This window comes from Podarcis pityusensis (assembly GCF_964106645.2).
Source record: "Podarcis pityusensis genome assembly, chromosome: 11".
Lineage (NCBI taxonomy): Eukaryota > Metazoa > Chordata > Lepidosauria > Squamata > Lacertidae > Podarcis > Podarcis pityusensis.
This window is the reverse complement of record NC_138036.1, coordinates 50,293,379-50,316,249: the sequence shown is the minus strand read 5'-3', so window position 1 is coordinate 50,316,249 and position 22,871 is coordinate 50,293,379. Positions and strand designations below refer to the sequence as shown.

General features: G+C 41.3%; 1 protein-coding gene across 1 annotated transcript in view; it reads right to left on the bottom strand.

Moving 5' to 3' along the window:
• The window catches only part of CHSY3 (chondroitin sulfate synthase 3), a 93,731-nt gene that overhangs the window by 48,246 nt on the left and 22,614 nt on the right, over positions 1-22,871 (bottom strand). The gene's annotated exons all lie outside the window — the stretch shown is intronic.

Sequence of the window (22,871 nt, the reverse complement as noted above, 5' to 3'; positions counted from 1 at the left end):
GAGAGGCACAAATACAAGATGGGTGACACCTGGCTTGAGAGCAGTACATGTGAAAAGGATCTAGGAGTCTTGGTTGACCACAAACTTGACATGAGCCAACAGTGTGACGCGGCAGCTAAAAAAGCCAATGCAATTCTGGGCCTCATCAATAGGAGTATAGCATCTAGATCAAGGGAAGTAATAGTGCCACTGTATTCTGCTCTGGTCAGACCTCACCTGGAGTACTGTGTCCAGTTCTGGGCACCACAGTTCAAGAAGGACACTGACAAACTGGAACGTGTCCAGAGGAGGGCAACCAAAATGGTCAAAGGCCTGGAAACGATGCCTTATGAGGAACGGCTAAGGGAGCTGGGCATGTTTAGCCTGGAGAAGAGGAGGTTAAGGGGTGATATGATAGCCATGTTCAAATATATAAAAGGATGTCACATAGAGGAGGGAGAAAGGTTGTTTTCTGCTGCTCCAGAGAAGCGGACACGGAGCAATGGATCCAAACTACAAGAAAGAAGATTCCACCTAAACATTAGGAAGAACTTCCTGACAGTAAGAGCTGTTCAACAGTGGAATTTGCTGCCAAGGAGTGTGGTGGAGTCTCCTTCTTTGGAGGTTTTTAAGCAGAGGCTTGACAACCATATGTCAGGAGTGCTCTGATGGTGTTTCCTGCTTGGCAGGGGGTTGGACTCGATGGCCCTTGTGGTCTCTTCCAACTCTATGATTCTATGATTCTATGATTCTATTCTATGAACTGCACGGGTAGGGGAATATTCCAGCATTCTAAAAGCTATAGTTTAACAATACAGGAATGAGTTGCAGTGAACCTCTGGCTAATATGCTTCAATCAGCAGGAGAGCTTGGAAGCTTTTGCTTCTGTTTTAGATTCTTTTCTTGGCATGCTGCCCGACCCTGGAAAAACTAGGATTCATCTTGACTATGGCTAGCTGAAACAAATGACTTCAAAAGCAGCTTAACCACAATCTATAACCATTGGGAAAGCCTTGCCTACAGATCATCGTTAAGGAATAGAGACCTTAACCATAATCCAGGGCTCGGATATCTGAAAAGCCCAGAGAACAGTAAAGCAGCAGTGATCTTTTTGTAATGCAGTACATTTGCACTGAGCCATGGTTCAGGCTTATTGTCACTTGTGAAAGCAGCCGCCATTTCTGTTTAAATCCTGAATTGCAGGGGGTTGGACTAGATGACCCTTAGGGTCCCTTCCAACTCTACAATTCTATGATTCTAACAAAGTGCCTCTTGTTTTAACCATTTATAACTCAACATAATACAGTTAACAGACAGAAATAAAATTTGTTACTAGTACTACAGTGGTGCCCCCCAAGACGAATTCCTCGCAAGACGGAAAACCCGCTAGACGAAAGGGTTTTCCGTTTTTCAATGCACTTCGCAGGACGAATTTCCCTATGGGCTTGCTTCGCAAGACGAAAATGTCTTGCGAGTCTTGAGATTTTTTTTCCGCCCCCCCCTTTTTCTAAGCTGCTAAGCCTTTAATAGCCTTTTAGCAGCTAAGCCGCTAAGCCTTTAATAGCCGCTAAACCGCTAATAGCGCTAATCCGCTAATAGGGTTGCTTCGCAAGACGAAAAAACCGCTAGATGAAGATACTCGTGGAACGGATTAATTTTGTCTTGCAAGGCACCACTGTACTTTATAGTTTTTCCACTAAGCTATACCAGAAGTATGAAGGATATAAACTTGCTCACATCTCTTTATTATTAATGCCTGCAAGTAGAAAAGCAAAATCACTTGTACTTTTACAATTATAAATGATTAAACAATGTTGCTCTTCCCTTACATAAGTCTGACACATAAGGTGAATTAATCAGAATTTGGTTCTATTCCATTAACCCTGAAAAAAAGATAAACTGTACAATTACCTAAACCCCGACGTTCGATTGCTATTTGTAATGAAATGCCAACACTGCTTTATTAGCCTCTTTTCTTCAAATCACGAAAACACTTCATTTCTGAAATATTTGCTGCCAGTAAAGTTATTCAAGCAATAATCTTTGTCATATACATTTAAAATGTTTTTCTTGTATCCAATTAATGAGTAAGAAACCTCCACCTCAAAAAGGGCTACAGACTTACAGAAACATGTGTAAACACAATGAAATTACAGTTTAGAACTGAGCGGTCACTGGTAGTTTTAACCACTAGGACAGATTATTTGCGTCATGTGACAGTGAGAGCTTTTTGTTTTTTATGTTTAGCTTGTTAGCTAGCTGGGAAAGAGTTATAAAGCAGTCAGCCAACATGGTTGTGATGGGACATAACTCTATGCTGGGGTTTCCATCTGTTTTTGGACTACAACTCCCACCATCCCTAGCTAGCAGGACCAGTGTTCAGGGACGATGGGAACTGTAGTCCAAAAACAGATGGAGACCCAAATTTGGGAAACACTGCTCTCTAGTGTTATATGGGTCAGACTTGAGTTCACCCATCTCTTTTCTTCCTCCAGCACAGACATGAGATGGGAAGCTTTGTTTTCCATTTTCAGCTAGCTACAGTTACTTCCCATGTCTGAACCTGGTTAGTATTAACTAGGTAGGTAAAAGGTAAATGACCCCTGGATGCTTAAGTCCAGTCAAAGGTGACTATGGGGTGTGGTGCTTATCTTGTTTCAGGCGGAGGGAGCCGGCGTTTGTCCTCAGACAGCTTTCTGGGTCATGTGGCCAGCATGACTAAACTGCTTCTGGCACAACCGGACACTGTGATGGAAACCAGAGCACACAGAAACGCCGTTTACCTTCCTACCGCAGTGGTACCTATTTATCTACTTGCCCTGGTGTGCTTTCGAACTGCTAGGTTGGCAGAAGCTGAGACAGAGCACCGGGAGCTCACCTAGTCATGTGGATTTGAACCACCAACCTTCCAATCGGCAAGCCCAGGAGGCTCGGTGGTTTAGAACACAGCGCCACCCGCATCCCACTTTACTATTAACTATAGTTTAGGGCACTAAAGGCTATCTTATTGCTTTCCAGATGTTGTCATCCAGCTCCTATCAGCCACAACACCCAATGGTCAGAAATGATAGTTTGAGTCCAAAAAATACTGAGGGCCAAATGTTAGCTACAAGCCAGCTGAACACTGTGGCTTCACACTGATCTAAGAACCATCCACTACTGCTTTTTTTAGCAACTTATGTACTATATAGGAGTTTTATATAATTCTAAAAGAGAGTAGGACTTTCATGTTGCTGACCAGTGGGAGTATTTCACCTATGGAAAATGAAAATTAGCATTGCGTTAATAATGACAGTAAAAGGGTAACGATGTATGTCTAGCAATAATGTGAATTATTTGTCTTGCTCAAGCTAATTCTCTTGTGTAACACAGACTGGTAACAACAGATGAGCTGCAGAAATTATATACATGCTATTAAAGTGCTAATGCATTCAAGAAGTAGAAAACACTGCATAGTAATAAAGCCTGCCAAATTGCACTGTCAGTAAGTATCATTTAGGATTATGAACAGTTAATCTTGTGTGTATATATGTGTGTGTGTATGATATATATATATATATTCAGCTAGCTAAATCTTGCAATGTAGCTAGCTATAATAAAACATTCTTTATTCTCCAGGGTGAGGAGCTAACCCTCATGGTCTTGGCCAACTTGCAATTCAGATAATTACAAGCTACCTAAGTGTATTACTTTTTCAGTTTAAATCACACTAATCATCCCTCATTTCGACTCCTTGGATTTTGTGCAACTTGCTAGAAAATGCAGGTTTATTTAGTCCCAGAAACACATGGTTTTGCTGTGTTTTATAACCTGGGCTATATATAAATGTTTCAGAAAGTATCATTTAGCAGTGCCATCTTATAAATAATGTAGATAGTACATGCAAAGCAATAATGCAATTGTGTTGGGGATTCAGTTGCAAAGACGTACCGTATGTCAGAACTGGCCATTTCAGGTGTTATGTTTTGTTTTCAATTGCTTGACGTTCTCCTTGGGAGGGCTGTGCCACAGTAGCCTCAGGAGGGCAGCCTCTACTGGACAGTACTCCCTTTGCAGAATTAGGTTTGAAGCTTGGTTGTGCTTTGCAGCTGGATGCTATGGTGATAGCTATAGCCAGAATCATCTTTGTCCAGCTTAGGCTAGTGTGGCAAATGAGTCCTTTCCTGTCTAGACCTGGCTACCGTGAGACATTCCTTAGTTGCACCAAAACTGGCTCACTGCAATACACTTTGTATATGGCTAGGTAAAGGTAAAGGGACCCCTGACCATTAGGTCCAGTCGTGACCAACTCTGGGGTTGCGGCACTCATCTCGCTTTATTGGCCGAGGGAGCCAGCGTACAGCTACCGGGTCATGTGGCCAGCATGACTAAGCCGCTTCTGGCAAACCAGAGCAGCGCACAGAAACGCCGTTTACCTTCCCGTCGGAGTGGTACCTATTTATCTACTTGCACTTGGACGTGCTTTCAAACTGCTAGGTTGGCAGGAGCAGGGACCGTGCAACGGGAGCTCACCCTGTCGCGGGGATTCGAACTGCCAACCTTCTGATCGGCAAGTCCTAGGCTCTGTGGTCTAACCCACAGCGCCACCCACGTCCCTTTGTATATGGCTACCTTTGAAGAAACTTCATCTAGTTCAGAATACGACACTGAGGAAAGTTGTGCACGTTCACCCAAGGGATACTATTCACAGATGCTGGGCAGCAACAGAGGAACTGGCCTTGTCTGAGCTGGTTCCTCGCTTGTGGAACACTCTCCCCAGGGAGACTCGCCTGGAACCTTCAATGCGTATCTTTAGGCACCATGCAGAAACACTCCTCTACTCCCAACCCTTTATTTAATTAATTATTTAATCTATGGCTTTAAACTTGGGGGGAGGGGCTATTGTTTTTGTTTGTTATTATGGTATGTATTTTTGTGTTTTGATAGTGTAACCCACCCTATGCTCTTCAGATGAAGGGCCATATGTAAATTTAATAGATACTAACAATAATAATAAATGTATAGTCTACATGCATCCTCATAGTTCAGCTGGCAGAAAAACAACTGATGTGATGTATGTGTGCGGGGGGTGGGGGGGTATGAGTTGTAAGACTACTCCATTCATCTTCCTATTCACCTATTCAATATTTCAGAGTCTTCCCCCATCCATGTTCTATAAGAACATTTTATGTAATTCAAATATTAGGGTGAAAGCTTGCTCCTCACAGAGCATGAACCAGTCCCCAAAATGAAAAAAGGGAAGTACCACATAATTTTAAGTTTTAAAATATTAATATTAAATATCAAAATATTAATTAGATGAGTTTACAAAATAATCATTCAGGGCTTGATCAGGATATTGGAAGATTCAAACTACAAGTGTTGTCTTACTGTCTAATATTTTAAACAGACATATATACAGCCAATCTTTTTTAAAAAAAAATAATATGCAGCATCTTCTGTGACGTTGCTTTATACAGTGGTACCTCAGGTTAAGAACTTAATTCGTTCTGGAGGTCTGTTCTTAATCTGAAACTGTTCTTAACCTGAAGCACCACTTTAGCTAATGGGGCCTCCTGCTGCCACTGCGCCGCCGCTGCACGATTTCTGTTCTCATCCTGAAGCAAAGTTCTTAACCCAAGGTAGTGTTCCTGGGTTAGCAGAGTCTGTAACCTGAAGCGTCTGTAACCTGAAGCATATGTAACCCAAGGTACCAATGTATTTTCTAATTGTTGTATTTACTGAAATTACATTATGCACACACAAGTATAGCAAAATATGATAAGAAAAGTCATTTAATGGCACATGTAGTAAGTAAGAGGACAACTCTTACAATGCCATTCAAGAAATAAACTGAATAAACAAGGTGTGCTTAAACTTATGCCACAGGCCCGTTTACCTTAAATGGTCAGGCGGCGGTGCAGCCTGGCCACAAACCTGGTCAGCAATCCAGCAGCCAGCTGGGGAGGACTGTAGGCAGGCCTGGGTCTGGGGATTCCCCAGTGGGTGGGGCCAACCAGCCAATGGGCCTTGCTTGGGTCTGCCCCCTGGGGCATAAACTGAGGCGAGCCCAGCACTCTCCACATTGCATATTTTAGTTAAAATGCTCTGTTGAGTGAAAACAAAAGCTGACAAGTGACAAGACGTGCACTCATATGCACAAGTGCACATTTCTGTAGCAACATTTGTGTATTTTTTAACCCAAGAAAGAAAACAGGAATTTAAGCACGGCTGTCTTGGCAGAGAGCAGATTTTGACTAAATAGAACCAATACTTGCCAAAAGTCAGCCTCCTTCCACTTTGACATAAATCCAAGATGTTACCCTTTAGGTTTAAACTATTCAAAGCAATTTGAAAACTTGGGTTAACCCCAGGCCCTACAGCCTTGAAATTAAATTGCATCTTTGCGAGAACTCATTTGTAATATTCTTCAAAAATAATTCAGTATCTTGAGGGTATATCAGTTTCGTACGTTTTAATTCAACATTTTTAGAAGGAAATATATATTATGCACAATCAACAGAAGCTTATAGAGACTATGAATTGACACCAGCGAAATCATTAAACTCAAAGTGAAATCAAATGCATTAATTTTATGGATGCAATTAATTTGCACTTTTGTTTTTTATGTAAGTAGCTGCTGTGGAGAAGCCCAACACACCCCAGGACCACGAGAGTAGAGAGGAAAAATCTCAACAAGATGCAGATAGCAGCTTCAGGACAGGTCATCTTCACCATTGTTGTGGGGGGAGTTGCACCGTCTCTTTCCACCTGAAGGATCTGTGAGCTAGCCAAGCTTTTGTAATATGTCCAAAATGTGCACATTAACACAGTCCATGGCTGGATCTACATAGACATCTAGAATGATTTCAAAATGATCTGAAATAGATCGTTTTAAAACATCACAGGACAGGCTTGTGGAATAAAACGATTTTACTTAACATTGGCCCTCAAATACCATTGGATGGTGGTCAGCGTTTGAATGCAGAAAATAAAGTAAAATGCTACAAAACGATTAAAAGAGAAGTGATATAACATACACGGTAATAACACATTAATAGCATTATAGAAGGACGTAGTCTGCCTTTATTCATGTTATAACCCTTCCATAATGATCCCTTAATGTTATAAAGCAATTAGTGTAGATGGGTCTCATGTCTAGTCAGGACTTTTACTAATGTGCACTTCAACACAAAATGCACTGCTATAGACCAGATCTAATGGGGATTTGGGCTGTTCTGATTCAATAGTCTAATGAAAAAAGAAACTTTCTGTATTTGACAAAAATGTGGCAACGCACATTATTTTTTCCACTGCTATAATCCTCAAGATGTCCTAGCTTTCCACTTGGGCTTAGAGTTTCTGCTGGCCTTGCCTTCAGAAGGGCAGAGTTTAATTTTTTAGGACGCCTATAGAAGTTTACAATTTAATCTATGCTACACAAAACCTTAACATAATGTAACAAAGAGCTTAGGGAACCTATGGAGTAGCAAGAAATACTTTTGGTGTGTGCATGCTAACTCGCACTACCCACTAACAGAAACAGGAAGAGACAAGTTAGATGAGTAGCAAATAAAAAGCTCTCCCCCATCCTTCAGCTATTTCTGTTGCTTCTGTGCTACTGCTCTAAAGTTCCCAGTTTTATGGATTTTCTTCCACTGGGTGCATGCTTCCAAGTATCATAAAATGTGACAAAGTGCATGCACGCACACACATTTGTAATGCGTAGGTGTGCAGCACATACTACAAGTGAAGATCACATTCCACTGAACAGTTCTAATAGTTTCCATATGTCTACTTTGGCCCTCAGAAAAGCAGGCTATAAGAAGGATCAAATACTGTTAATATTCTAATCTTTTAAACATGATTTGCATGCCATGCTAAGGCAAACCTTGGCTTAATGAAACCATGCAATCAAGTGGGCTTTCAGATAGAAATCTGCACACTAATCTAATCTAAGGTTTGACTTAGTGTGCTGTCCAAACCAGGACTTATGGATAAATTCTGTCCTTGTTAACCATGAGCTGTAGCTGAGAACAAACCATAGTCACACAAATGAATATTCTAACCAGAAAGGGCTGCAAAAGCAAGTAGAACATATCCATGGAGCTCTCCCACCAATAGAATGCACAACTGCTGTTGTGCGCACCCTATCTACTCAAGAAGATTGGTAGGGACCCTCTTTAGCAGATTTGGGTGAAACACAGAGAGGCTGCCTGGGAGATGAGAAGAAAGGGCAGTCCACTCACAAGACGCTGAACGTGGGGCCCAAAATGTGCACTTCTTAACATGTATAGCTATCCCACAAAATCAAGCAAGCATATCTCGAAAATGGGTAGTCTTGAAATACTTGCACTGTGCTTGTCAATACGCAAATGAATTTTCAGGAGGTCTATTGCAATACAAAAGACAGGTGCCTGGTCCACAATATATATTTGTCATATAGAATATTTTTTCAGAGTGGAATGAACACTCCACTCTTATTTTGACACACACACACAAATGATCAGAGCACCACACATCAAAACACCCTTCAACTCTGAGAAATGAATACATTAACCACAAACTCTCTGTAGATGTTGCAGTTTCCTGCACTCAACAAAGAACGTGAAGTTTATAAGAATGCCTGTTACGGAGCAAGGTTACATCATGGATGTCCATCTGTCATGCATGCTTTAGCTGAGATTCCAGCATTGCAGGGGGTTGGACTAGATGACCCTTGGGGTCCCTTTTCAACTCTATGATTCTATAAACACTCTCATTTCTTTATTTAAAAAAGAAACAGAAGAGAACAGTACTACTCTCTAGTTGAGTGCCTAATCCAATCTGTGTTTTGTGCAATGAATAATATGTGTAAATGAATTTTCTTGGTGAACAGATTTGCTGGACCTTCCATTGTAAAATAAAATCCAGTTTGCAAGTTGTTTGCAGTCAGCATATTCTTGTCTGTTAGCTTTATGATTGAAGTTCAGTGCATGCAGAATGTAATGGTAGGTCGACATGGCAAGAAAACAGATGAGAAAGTCGAATCTGGGAGAGTGAACAGCTGTGCAGCAACAAATCTGGCACTCTTACTTTTTCTTCTTCTTCTCTACCACACCTCCCAAGAGACAGCTACTCTAATACATCCTTAGCTTTTTCCAGGAGCCTGAATGAACATTCAATCCATTCTGTAGATATTACGGGACATATCAGTATTAGAAATAATAAATTGCTACCCATTAGGAAAAGGGCTCTACTGTTTTGGGGGAGGATCAAAAGTACTACTACTTCTGGCAAACCCAGAGGCTCACATGCTTACGGAAATTTTAAATTTGCTTTTAATTTAATTATTTTATTCATTTCTTGAGTGTTGTGCCACAAGTTCCATGCTGTGTTATGAGCTCCACAATTTCAAATGTGGTTTGCTGCAGAGCACAGGGAGCTACTGTCTAAGAAACACTAATCCGAAACACCAAACAGTTCCTTTAGATCCTGGCCTTTATATCCCAAGTTACATAAAATATGCAGTCATTACTCTTTAGTGGAATGCCTAGCTTCCTTCTAAACATACTCATTATTTCCGTCTCCATGTTTCTGAGAAATCCGTACTGAAAATGCTGTCTGCAATGGGGAAAAGGGAGAGCAGTCAACAGTACTGGTATGTAGCAAAAAGTACATTAAAATTACAGTAAAAAATAAAGCAGCAGGTCAAGCCTCCACTGGTATTAGTTGGCTGTTAATAAATATAACCAACTGATACCAATGAAGTTAGTGTTGCCACACCTCCAGGTGTTGGGGGTGGTGGTGCTTGAATCCCCAGGTAGATAAGAGATCCTTTTAAAATACTTTTTTTCAATTAAGAATAACGTGCATGCAGCTTACAAGCTTCAGTTCGGCAGAAGCCAGCTCCAAAGTATTGTGTAGACTTAGGGTGGGAGGGGGGTCCTGCCCTCCTTCATTCATTCATCCCTTCTCCCAATTAACCTCCATCTCCTGGACTTAGTAGTCAGTGGGAACAGAGAGGAAAAAGAATAACTGGGCTAAGCTCAAGAAGAGGAGAGTTATGAGTGCCCATGTTTGCCTGGTGTGAGGTGTAGGGCTGCAGAAGGAAGGAGAACATATGAAAAGCAGGAGTCTCTACCACCCACAGCAACTCCTAGATACTGTAGTCTGTTTATCACAAAGGGGCCTTCTGCTACCCCTATGGTACTTTTGGCTCCTTGCCCCTTGGGCCTTAAACAAAGAGCATGGGGAATACATGGGGTGGAGTGGGTAAGTTTCTGTTTAAAGCTGAAGCTGGGAAAGTCAGTCTGCTTTGTCCCACTCTCTACATCTGCAATCACATCAAATATCAGGGTCTGGGATGCTCCTGACCTGGCCACCCTGCAGTGAAGCCCCAAGAAAAAATATATATTTTTTTTGCAAGCACCTTAAGGCACCATCATCAATTAAACTTATATACCACCCTTCGTTCAAAGATCACAGGGCAGTTTACAATATAAAAACACAAAAATACATTCCATAATAACAAACAAAAGCAATCCCCCCCCCCAGTTTAAAAGGCCATTGATAGTTTAATTAGCGAACTTAAACTTAAATTAAATTAAATTAAATTAAATTAAATTTGGGCAGTTGCCTTAGTTAAGGGGAAGCAGTTCCACACAAACATGTATAAGCAGAAAGAAAGACAGTCACAATGAAACAGGTTTAAAAGTATATAGTGGTACTTTTATCTAAAAAAACAGAAAAACAGCTGCTGTGCAAGTCATTATTACTTCTAGTATTTGGGGAGAGAGAAAAACCCAGGAGATTATGTAGAAACCAACACATAAACACACACTACAGCAGCAAAGGAAAAAATAAGCTGCCAAAATCTCAGCTTTTCTGCCCACCAAATGGTCACAATCCTTGTAACATTGCATTGTTTATCAGTGTATCTTACTTTTTAGTATAAGGCATACCTTAAAAAAACCTGATAAAAAGTCATGAAGAAGCAAAAAAGAAAAGAATTTAAGGGAGAGTGTGAGTTCTTGCTCCCCCCCCCCAAACTACAACAAGAATTAGCCATACAAATACTTTATTCACTTTTCATTTACAGCAACAACCATACTAAAGTCATTGTTGCTACACCATATCTCTTTAAAGACAATTGAAAGACCTTTTAATTTGCTGAATATGAATCATATACATATAAACCAACCAGCTAAGAGTTCTAGATTAGAATATTAAAGCAGTGCACACAGTATCATATATGAAAATTGTCCTGAAGGGTTTGGCTACACAATTCGCAAAATAAAAAGCTGCATGACTTTAATATTAAAATACCCCCTAATAATAGTTTACTGAATGGAAAACAAAAAATACTTTTCCAAATTAAAAACTGGAAAAGTAAAAATGGTAAAGAAATTTTGTACAACAAAAGAAATATCATAATCCTAATATAACTGTGTTTGAATCCTAAACTGAAGCTGCAGCAAGCTGCTGAGTATAGAAACCTTGATTTCTATTTTGGCCACACTTTGTTTGAGAAATCTGTGATGGGTTTTCCTTTCCCCTGTGATCTCTCCACCATTCAGGCTGTCAAAGCAATACCGTGCAACTCAGACCAGACTCTGATTCCTCCTCTGCTTGTGCAGCTATTTGAGAAAGGTAAACAAGGAGAAGAGAAGGCTCTTTTTCTTTCTTATTTTAGCTTCTCCGGCACAAATTATGGTTGGGGTTACCAGCTTGGTGACCTCCAGATATTATAGACTCCATGCAAGCTGTCGCTGAATCAGAGAAACCCTGCCCTTTTCCCGAAGCTAGTAACATGCTACTCAGAGATATTGAGGCTATCTGGAAACAACTATCTGGTCTCAACACTTACAAGAATTTTCATACTGGTTCAGTTCACATGTCACAGTAAACCCATGAACATGCCTATCTGAGCTGTTTTGTTCCTCCCCACTAGTGCATGGAAGAAACATACCACAATCTCTGGTTTGTCCCTATATCCTAAACAAGGATTGTTGTTTGTTTCCGTAAAACAACCTTAAGTTTAAACTAACACTACAGCAGGAATCATGCTTTGTTTCATTGTTTGTTTCTCCCCAGTACTAAGAGAGAGAAGTGCAATTGGATTCTGCATATTAAGCTATGGTTTGTGGCTCAGTGTAATGTGCATACAAGCCAGATGTCACTGCTAGCACGTTTGCAAAGCTAAGCAGGGTCCAGTATGGTTTCAAACTGGATGGGGACTGTGTGTTTTGCACTGCATTGCACGGGATTGGACTAGATGACACTGGGCATCCAATGATTCTATGTGAAGTCTCAAATACCTGCAGTTTGTGTAATTTTCCTATCAAGGGCAGGATCTAGACACATCAAACAAAGCATTTCAGGAAAACGTGTTGTAGACCTCATAATGGAAAACCATGTTGCCAAAAGACAGGTGCCACAGCGCCATCACAGTGTCATAACATATTTTAAAATGCCTATTCTTTACTAATGTAGCTGAGTCCAAGGCCTAGTTTTCAATGAGGTGTTGTTAAACATGTGCCTGGCCTGTACAACTTCAGGCTGAAATGACCAAATACTCTGAACAAAAAAAATCTATAAAAAAATAGATGTAAAAGGAGAAAGCTTCTAGGCCATCCTTCCCACTGACATGTAATTTTATCTGCAGCGGGTTGTTGTTGTTTGCAAGAAGAAATATATCAACTAGAGCTCCCATTTGCAGTCTGTAGTACAGGCCCAGACACAGGTTTAGTATTTCAGTAGGAAGTAGGCCTAATATATTTATAGGATGCACTTATTAATTCAGAAGTGCAGTATATCATAGCAAATTCTGCTTACCTTAGCAGCTTGTATATTAAATTAACAAGCTTATGCATCACATTGGCTCTAAAGGACAACTGCTTATTACACAAGATTGCCAGGCTGTTGATGCTGGCACTAATAAATCAGTAATCATGCTGACTAGGAAATAATTGAAAACTCATCCAGACATTTTACAGTTTCTTGTTTTTATTAAAACCAGTGCCCCCACCCTTGTTAAAGGAAACAAAACAAATCCTGGCTGTGTATACGCTATACCTTCAAATCACCTTATTTCTCTCAAAGAATTCTGGGCAATGTAGTTTAACCCCCACAGAGTTACAATTCCCAGCAACTCTTAACAAAACTACCGTGCCCAGAATTCTCTGAGGGAAATTCTTATTCAAATGTGCTTTAAAGGTATAGCGTGAATGCAGCAAATGACAAATGCCTCCACAATGACAAATGCTTTATTTCATTTCCGAAGTGTTGAACAGCAAGGGGAAATATAAAAGTTCAACACCAGTTTCTTAGCACTGTGCAAGGTAGGCTACACACCATTTTATTTTATAAATAACTATAAAAAATAAAGTATCTGCTGCAGCAGCAATCAACTTCTCTAACTACCAAGATCCACCACGCAAATGAAACCAAGTTTTAATATTCAATATATGCATATAACATCACCAGGCACATTGAGTTGGACCCAACATAGGAGAAAGAGTTCCACGTGCATGACAGCCACTCCTGCTGGGACTCGCAGGCATTCCTTTGAGGATTGCCAGAGCGCCTTCCCAGCAGGGAGGGTGAATATTCTAGAAGATGATCCTATTCCTATAATTTTAGGTGGTTCTCTAAACCTCCCTCTAAAACTGTACCTCTATTTGAACCCACTTATGTACTCTTGAACTGATTTTGTCTGGGGACATTAAAAATATCTACATTTCATTAATAGTTAATAATTGTTTTATATGTCTATTAAATATTAACAGAGTAAAAATAACAAGATTGTAAGCTCATCACTGTACAATTGAGGCTGTAATCCTATTTCCACCTCCCTGGACATAAGCCTCATTGAATGCAGGGGGTCTTACTTCTGAGTGCATATATATAGGATTGCAATCTTAGCTAAATTCATTTCCATAGGGCAGAGAAATTTGATCTCTGCATAAAAAAAATTTTTTTTAAAGAATTATATGTTTAATAGTAATTTATATGAAGACTTTAATTCATATTTAATTACAAATATTTAAATATATTATATTAAATATTATCATTTAATATGGTCATATAATTATGCAGTAAGAATCACATACTTCTTCAGTTTCCTTGCCATTAACAGCATAAAGCAGCACATTTTCACTGGCAAACGCATATTGCATAAGTTGTTATGTGAATGGATAAACGCTGCATGCTATTTCTTTCACTGAAGATGACCCAACTGTTGTTTGCTTAGAACAGTTTAGAAAATTTCATGACTGCATCTGCTATATGATGAGTAAAGCATGACACTGATTAAGTTGCCTCTTCTTAAGAAATGTAGCACATTTGACAGAAAAGGCAAAAAATGACATTAGCAAACGTTCTAAAGATAGAACAACTTCTGCAGTTTTTCATCTTACAATAACCCTGTCAGATATTATCAACTAGGTCACTCTTAGTCCCAACTGAAACACCAGAGGATAAATCTGTAGACCTCTAGACTCATTTACTAGAAGAGCAAATGTTTCACCCTTAGAAATAGGATATAAATGACTGCTTACTTTTGCTTCAAAGGCTATGTTTAAGAGGATTTCCCCAAATCCCAGTTTCTAAATTGAGAAGAAATATAAAGTTTAAAAGAAATTTATTTGCAATCACTCTTGTTTATGTTTTCACAACTATGCAAATTTCATATGAATGTGTATGAATAGCTAATGCTATGATGTTATAACATATGAAAATTAGCACAAGAAACATAAGAAAATTTGTTTCCTTCTATTTGGCAGTTTTTACCAGATTTCAACTGCATCTCTGTTGTTTATCTCAACACTAGATATTCTATCTATCTTGTATCCACATGCAAAAGAAAAGTAACAGATAAACTGAGTGCCTTTAAACTCCTTACTCAATCTAGGCAATTCAGATATCAAATTTTATCAGGTACTTCTGACAGAGGAACCAGATAAATATCTGTAGCCGCACTACAGATGTAATCTTCACTGACACATAAATCTCAGCTGTGGTAAGGTCCAGGTTCTAAATATGAGCCCTGCAGCTTCCAGAACTGATGACACCATAAAAACCGTCAGCAATTTGAACATTGCATTTTTAGTGCAGTTCCAGAAATGAAAAATGTGTGATCTGGGGTAAATGTGGAACCTAACGAAGTATTATTTCAGAACTTTTAGATTTGGAAGTTATGCTTTTCATAGGCACTGCAATCTTTTCTTCTTAGTTTCCAGCTGCATCAAAAATCAGTCAACTTTCTTCAAATGCCCTCAGAAGCTTATTTTTCTTCTTCTTTTTTTTTTTTTTTTAAAAAAGGATGTTCTATCTGCATGAGCTTTGGGAAAAGAGGCAGATTTTCAAAGTACTTGTTCAAATGTTAGGTGACTGTGAATGCAGAGTTTAAAATGGGGGGGTGATATGTTGTCCTCTTCAAAAGAAAAAAAAAACTGTATAATCCTTATTTTATGAGTTCCCAGAAGTAAACTTAAAAAAAAAAGATCATTTGGATTTATAAATTATTCTCTACTGCATTGTGTCATGTTTGCTTTGGTTGATAGATCCAGCTGAGAGAAGATGCCATAAAAGATTTACCTAGTAGTACAATGTATCTAGCACTCTGTCTCATAAAACAGCTTTTATTTCATGTTTCAGAAGAGCAAAAGGAGCCCAGGTAAGTTTATTTCTAGCTTCAGGCAATCAGTGATTGATTTATAAACTGAAGTGTGAAGATTCCTATAACAAAATATTGGATTCACAATATAACCCTCTAGGTGCTACTAAGCATCTGTTGGGGGTTTTTGGGTTGTTGTTTTTAAAAAAAAATGTATTTCTACAAGTTGCCGAGTCCTTTCTTTGCCCACACATGCCCAGTAAAACAGGGGAAGTCTGTGAAATTATCCAGTAGCATGAATAAGCATGTTTCCATTCTATAAACAATTACTGTTTTTTTTATTGCTCTGTGGAATTTTATCCCAATATTTGGTGTTCAGTTTTACTGTTCGTCACTGCTTTGATATTGTCTTTATGAATAAGGAGTGTACAAATTTGTACAAATAAATAAGTAAAAACATCCATTTCCATGGAGTTTAACTCTTGCTCCAATCAATTGATGCTTATTTTTAATTTTGTCTTCCAAAAAAATATTTATGACTACCATCTCCTGGGTCCCCTTCTCTCTGTCTTCCTAAACACAGTACACATTCCGTCTCTTTGGGGCATGTTTCCATTTAATGTTTTATCTGCCTGCTTTGGCCCTTCAGGGCTTAGCCTTTGGATTCAAAACATCTCTTCTTCTCTATAATCACCCTGCACTGGGTGACCTCATTCGTTCTCTTTCTTTTAGAGAGAATCTCTACGCCTGACTTCTCTCATTCTGCAACTTAACATGAAATATTGTATCCCAAGCTCACTTTCTACATTGTATAGCTTCTACGTAAACTGTTTATAAATATTTTTTTATTATGTTAAGGTGATACAATATTGGCTACTACGTGTATTGCCAACATCTTAAAGATGTTGGTACAGCATCATACTCTCCTTCCCACACTTATTCTATTCTCTTGAGTTACAGCATCACCCCATCCCTGAATTCACGCAAGTTATTCACCCCTCACAAATCCAAGGAACTCCCCAACCCTGTGTAGTCTTTCCTTCTCACAATATCCACTATACCATCCCTCCATATGTGACTGTTAAAGCACCGAATGCAATTCCCATCTTGATGGCCTTCCATCCTACATGGACATTGAGGTCCAGCGCCGAGGGCCTTCTGGCGGTTCCCAGAAATGAGATTACAGGGAACCAGGCAGAGGGCCTTCTCAGTAGTGGCGCCTGCCCTGTGGAACGCCCTCCCATCAGATGTTAAGGAGATAAACAACTACTCTACTTTTAAAAGACATCTGAAGGCAGCCCTGTTTAGGGAAGTTTTTAATATGTGATTGGGAGCCGCCCAGAGTGGCTGGGGAAACCCAGCCAGATGGGCAGGGTATAAATATTATTATTATTATTATTATTATTATTATTATTATTACATCTTCCCTCTCTAAGCAGTTCAGAATGCCTCTCCAAACGTAACTGTCGTTTCTGCCATTATGATAGCACAGCATAGTCAATATGGTGTGCATACATTGCTGAACTACTACTCTCACAAACCCTAACCATGAGCCATGCTGATGAGGACTTGTAGCTGAGCAACACCTGGAGGGCACCACACTGTCTACTGATGTGAAGATGTCTCTTCTCTATCTGGCTGGTTGCACTGGTTTCCTATTCCGTTCTGTGTCAAGTTCAAGGTTCTAGTCATTAACATAAATGAAAATCTCCCATCTTCTTGATTATGTTGCTCCATCCTCGACTCACTGGTGCAACTGAATGAAGCAGAATTGAACTCCCCACACATTTTAGTGCTGCGTTTTGCAAGGCTGGGTGCATATGTAGCCAATCCAGCCACACCTCCACCTGCTCCACACCTGCCAATATGGGGAAGCTGGGTGTGGTTTGGGGTAAATGGGCTCACAGGCCAAATGGTAAGACCACCCTTGATTTACTGTATCCCTATTTCTCAATAGTTCTATACAGATGTTTTCATTTATGTGTTGACACTACATGTGGAGAAAAGAGCAGGGCCACTCTTGCAAGTCACACAGCCCAACATATGCTTGCACGAAGCATGATATTTGCAAAAGGCAAGTCTATGGCAGAGGCAGGGCGCACAATGTCAGAGCACTGCTAGCAACCACAGTATTGCTCTCTCCTCTATGCAAAGCTCAGTATATGAAGGAAAACTTTTACAGAGGGGCAGTGTTGGTCCCTTATCAATGAGGCTTAGTCCAGCCCCACAAAACTCTGCCCCCCAGTATGGCTCTGATCCCAATACTATCCCATTATGCACCCAAGCATCCCCAAGACAAATGAGTGCAAGCAGCCCAGAAGCAAAAAGACAATCTGGAAAAGGCCCTGTTCCTGTGCGCACTGGGAGATTCAGGAATCCATTTCCTATGTTTGTCTCAAATGGGAACAAGAAAAAGTGTTGTTGTCCCTTCAGCCCTTAGTCAACTGCCCTTGTTAAAAATTAGTTGGCAACCAGGGTACTAACCTCTCCATCAGTGTTGTTTGTCCCTTCCCTCCGGATTGACATTTTGTTTTGTGCCGTGGCTACAGTGGGTACCATAACTGTTGCACTAACAGATGTGTAGTTGCAGTAGTAGTATAAATAGTAGGTGACTTTAGGCTGGAATTGCTTGCTTACGTCTATTCCATATTTAACAAACAACTCTTTTAGTTCAGCACACAAAAGCATCACAACTACACATTATGTGCCTCTGATGCATTTGCTAGTTGCTTACTAAAGAATAAAGGATAGGGACTTAATAATCAAACATTATCTGGATCATCCTTCTTCTTCTTCTTCTTCTTCTTCTTCTTCTTCTTCTTCTTCTTCTTCTCTCTCTCTCTCTCTCTCTCTCTCTTTTTCTTTTTTTTTTTTTTGAACAGCAGTACATTTGGGGCTTTTCTTCCCAATCTTCAAATGCCATCTGCTGTTCCACGACTTTCGTAAGCACACATAATAATTCCTTTAAATCCTTAAAGGTTGGCTACTATCAAGATCAGTTGAGTGGTTTATATGCAGTTTTCCCAAGTCTCTTTAATATCCTGTTTATATGTGTAAGTAAGATTTTTGTTGTTTCTCAGTTGCCCTCTTAAAATCCACTCTTTTCACTATAAGAACTTGGGGAACTAAAAAGCATACACAGTGGCTATATTCTGACATTATGCCAAACTATTCTATATATTGCCTATGTTATTTAATTATTTAGTATATTTATGGAGCAATTTTCAACATACATATGTCAACATGCCTGCTGCACAGAATGCCATTAGACATTTATGGTGGAAATGGAAACGGCCAACGGGCAAAGGAATTCTGGGAGATGGTGTGCAACGAGTTAAAGAAAATCTTTAAATTTACTTTCCCCAAGAAACCAAAGAAAGTTACCAAAGAAAGCCTACAACCTATTCTTACATGCAACAGCAGCAGCATGAATAGTATATGCAAGATACTGGAAATAAAAAGATACCCCAGGGAAAGAACAATGGCTGTATAAACTAATTGAATATGCAGAGCTTGCCAGCATGCCATCTAAAATAAGAAATCAATATGATAAACAGACGAGGAGTGAATGGGAGTACTTAGGGCAATATTTACCAAAAAAAATGACCTCAAATACAAATTCCAGGTAGGCGGTACTTTGTGACCAACAGTTGACAATTTTAAAGATACGAGAGTGTGGAAAACAAGGTGAAGGAATTAATGTACCGTATTTTTCGCTCCATAGGACGCACTTTTTCCCCTCCAAAAATGAAGGGGAAATGTGTGTGCGTCCTATGGAGCGAATGCAGGCTTTCGCTGAAGCCTGGAGAGCGAGAGGCATCGGTGCGCACCGACCCCTCTCGCTCTCCAGGCTTCAGGAAGCTATCCGCAAGCCTTGCAAGCCCGGTGGGAGTTCCCGCGGGCTCACAAGGCTTGCAGGCACCAGCCTGCAGCCCCGGCGAGTGTCCGCAAGCCTTGCGCGCCCGGCAGGAGGTCCCGCCGAGCGCGCGAGGCTTGGGGCTGCAGCTTGTCGCCCGAAGCACGGGGAGCCCTCCGGAGGGCTCCCCGTGCTTCGGGCGAGTGTCTGCAAGCCTTGCGCGCCCGGCAGGAGGTCCCGCCGAGCGCGCAAGGCTTGGGGCTGCAGCTTGTCGCCCGAAGCACGGGGAGCCCTCCGGAGGGCTCCCCGTGCTTCGGGCGAGTGTCTGCAAGCCTTGCGCGCCCGGCAGGAGGTCCCGCCGAGCGCGCAAGGCTTGGGGCTGCAGCTTGTCGCCCGAAGCACGGGGAGCCCTCCGGAGGGCTCCCCGTGCTTCGGGCGAGTGTCTGCAAGCCTTGCGCGCCCGGCAGGAGGTCCCGCCGAGCACGCAAGGCTTGGGGCTGCAGCTTGTCGCCCGAAGCACGGGGAGCCCTCCGGAGGGCTCCCCGTGCTTCGGGCGAGTGTCTGCAAGCCTTGCGCGCCCGGCAGGAGGTCCCGCCGAGCGCGCAAGGCTTGGGGCTGCAGCTTGTCGCCCGAAGCACGGGGAGCCCTTCGGAGGGCTCCCCGTGCTTCGGGCGAGTGTCTGCAAGCCTTGCGCGCCCGGCAGGAGGTCCCGCCGAGCGCGCGAGGCTTCGGGCGGCAGCTTGTCGCCCGAAGCACGGGGAGCCCTCCGGAGGGCTCCCCGTGCTTCGGGCGAGTGTCTGCAAGCCGCGCGCGCCCGGTGGGAGGTCCCGCCGAGCGTGCGAGGCTTGGGGCGGTAGCCTGCAGCCCGAAGCACGCGAGGCTTGGGGCGGCAGCCGCGGGGGGGGGGATAATTTTTTTTATTCATTCCCCCCCCCAAAAAAAGAGGTGCGTCCTATGGGCCGGTGCGTCCTATAGAACGAAAAATACGGTATATGCAGCTAAGTAAGATGTAAAAAGAACTGTCATGGAATGTTGGGTGGGAAGTCAAACAGAACTACTGTATAAGAATGGGGGAAAGGTGCAAATGTAAAACTGGAAAACTTAAAAATAAAAAAGAATGCCATTAGACAGACCTCAAGTCATTCAAGTCTACTATATTAACATTTATTATTATGAATCCAGACACAGAATTCATTTTAAACATTCATGCCTGGTAGTCCTGTTCATAATCCTAAAGCAGGACTATGAGGCATACCCTCAGCTAATTAAACGCTTTCACCTGTGTTGGCAAACATTGCCTACAATTCTCTTCAAGGAACAATGCACCATAAAATTCATTCCGTCAAAATAATGCAGTGTTTAAAAACAAATAGAAGAAAAAGCGGAGAACCAAAAGGGTGACACCAGAATAGTGTCAGTGCCAAAACCAGGTCTGAAGCCAGACTTAAATAGCTTCACCCAAGAACACTTGAAGTTGAACACTCACAACCCTCTCAAGTGTGTTCCCCGTCTGAAGTTCACTGGCAAACCAGGGGTATCAGAGAGGTCTCTTAGGAGCAATCCAGTTGAAGGCCCTTTCCAGTATGCCATTCAGTAATGAAACTAAAGACGGGATCCTCTGACATGCCAACCAGGAAATTCCTCGAAACGTTCAGGAGGGTCTTTGAGAGTCCATAAGTCTCTGGAGATGAACCATTCTAATTGTTTCCCTACCTCTGTGCAGGGGACGGCTGTCACTGTCAGATCAAACCTCACCAGGAAATGGTCAGTTCACAACATAACACCCTAATATGGAGCCAAGACCAGCCCCCCCCCCCCCAAAAAACCCTAACCTAAGAAAGTGACCTGTGAAGTGTGTTGGACCAATAATGTGCTGGAATAGTCCCCCAGTTATCATCCTGAAATCCCAAGCTGGGCCTAGCACTGCAACCTTAGTATGGAAACTGAAGCACACACATCCCACACTACTGTTTGGGGGTATTCCAATAATATTTCAACCAGCTCTGGCATGCAGAATGTTGGGAAATAGGATGGGCAGTACACCAATAAGATCTCTGTTCTTGCTCTGTGATCCAATAACTGGTAAACACACACTTTTCTGTTCTGGCCTCAGCAGTACAAAGGAGAGGCAAGACTTCATCAGATCCATACAGGGAATCTAAAATAAGAACAATGCTCAGATGATGCTTCAGCAGCAGTCATACACAAACTGAGTCACAGAAGCGACTTTAGGTAGGTAGCTTTGCCTTCTGTGAGAGGTTTTTTCATGTATAAGATGCCCCCTATTTTGGGGGACTCCAAATTAAGAAAACACCCCTCAGCACTACCCGAGTATAAGACGAGCCCCAATTTTAAATCTAATTTTTTGGTTAAAAAACAACAACAACCTAGTCTTATACATAGAAAAATGTGGTAATTGTATCCTTATTTGGCTGACTGTAGGGCACATACAAATGCATAACCTACAAATGAAGAGACTTTGTAAGAAAACCTCCGTTTCCTTCTATTTCTACCCCAGACCGCTACTATAACTAACCAGGTATCAATGTGAAATGCAAAGAACTGTTACAAGTTAGTGCCTCATAGTCAGATGGTCTTTTCAGTTTAGTACTGGCAAATGCTCAGTGAAATATCTCCCAGTTTATTAATTCATCACAGTCCTAGGCACTCTGTAGGAGACAACATGTTCTTGAAGAAAATCTTAAGCCAAAGTCTAATCCCCATTCTACAGCAGACAAGTCACATACTTTGAACATTTCTTCACATGGATTCAGATTTCTTTCATATCTGATGATTGGTTGACATTTTCTCCATAACTTGGAACATAAAAGTACTACATATGCCACTCATATGAATCTGCCTTAAAATACGCATTTCTTGTCTTCCATATTTTATGTACCACTGTCATAGGGACAGCTGTTCGCTTCCCCCAAGGCAAGCCTATAAGGAAGCCAACAATTGGCAGGATTTTTATAATTCTGCCCCATCCAATGCTGCAGAACTTATATACACGCTCAGTGCTTTTTTTCTGGAAGGACGTTAGGGGACGCATACCCCTAAACATTTTGTGAATTAAACTTTGGCTTCATTGAGGGGCAGTATTTCAATATTAGTAGGAAAAGGAGAGTACCCCTAAACATTTTTTAAGGGGGGGGGGGAGAAGCACTGCACAGGCAAATGTGACGACTACTAAAGTAACTGCAATAAATATTGCCCAGTCAATATGAAATATTAATCAGTGGAAATGTACATGTCAATGGCTTGAATAAACCTATAATGCTACCTTGTCATAAAGCAGTCTACCTGATTTAGCATCCAAGTTAGATACTGCATATTCATGAAGCAACAGAAAGAATCTTTCATGCCTTGTGGTTTTTATGCCAGTAAAGAAACTCTGAGGTGGGGGAGATACATGACTACTGTTCTCCTAGTTCAGAAATGTCTATCTGCAGGAAGAAG